Genomic DNA, 1,371 nt, shown 5'->3' with positions numbered 1-1,371 from the left:
ATACTGGTGTCATTAGTAGCATATCTTCCACCCTATGGTTTCCAAGTACCGAAAGGTCTAGTTAAGAGAGAAAAGAAGAACTAAAGACGACGTGATGTCTCGCCTGAGGTTCCAAAATAACATAAGGAAATCTATGGTGCTATCAAGTTAAAGGAAGTTTGTGAGTAGTATAAATAGATATGTTGAGGTCGCAATCTAAAGTATAGTAGAGCTACAAGGTTTTAGGTAATGGAGTAAGGATACGAAAAGGTGAGTGAGAAGATGATAAAAATCAGTAAGTCCTCGGGATTAAACCCATAAAAATAAGAGAATTGATGGTTTCTATAAGTTATAGAAAGCTCTGTATAGCCTGAATGAACTCAAAGGAGTTTAAGACTATGAACATTTAAAATAGATGGAATGCTTCCCCGGTAGTAGAATAAGGGTGTAATTGTGATAAATGATAAGAGGATGACGTTTAGGCCTTCGATTGAGTAATAACTCAAAGAGAATGGATTTTATGAATTGCATGGGATTAAAATATCCTCTTAAGATGAATCACGTTGGGATTCTATGAAATACAATTATTGAAGTATAGTATTGTCCCTACGTGAATAAGGCAAATAACTTCAGATTTTCCCCGAAAGATGTGAGCCCTAACGACGATGTATTATGTAAGAGGTTTCAAGTTATCTGTGGTAGACTACAGATCAACATGAAGGTGAATGAACAATAAATGAATAAAAGTTCCAAAGTATGAGAGGAGATTAGGATTTCATTCTTTAGATGAACGGTAATAAGGAAGCATTAAAGGACATAGATTTATGCATATAGGATAAGCATCGAGAGAGTAACCTAGAGTTGGTAGCAGACCTCTGTAATAATAAAAATCGAAGTAAGTGTTATGGTATAGTATGAACTACCTATATGTAGTAAAGTCATAGGCATGGATAACCGAGGCTATGAAATAAGATATAGCAATAGTTATAAGTTTGGCAAAGTACCGAGCGAAGAACTTCAGTAAACCTATAGATGCCCATAGAGACAGCTTATCATAGTTGTGTATATGTTCACAAAGTGAGGCGTAGAGATTGGCTAAAAGCTAGGGGAAATAGGAGAGAAGAATCGCATAGGCGCACGTAGAAGGACAGAGTAGTACAGGCTGCATGACAAAAGGTAGCAACAGTTACAAGATTGGAAGAATTCTGACCACATGTTGTGGTTTGAGAAAGAGGCCTAAAGGGGAGAATGCCTTGTCCTTTGGATTTATTTATAGAACAGTTGCCTAGAGGGCAAGGACAGTATTAAGGTATTCGTCAAAAGCTATAAGTTATGAGACGGATAAGCACATCAATCAACATTCCAGGATGAATGTTCCAAAGGGGGATATGA

The sequence above is a fragment of the Nicotiana attenuata genome, unplaced genomic scaffold (assembly GCF_001879085.1).
Source record: "Nicotiana attenuata strain UT unplaced genomic scaffold, NIATTr2, whole genome shotgun sequence".
NCBI lineage: Eukaryota > Viridiplantae > Streptophyta > Magnoliopsida > Solanales > Solanaceae > Nicotiana > Nicotiana attenuata.
The sequence above is the reverse complement of the archived record's forward strand: the minus strand, read 5'-3'. Positions refer to the sequence as shown.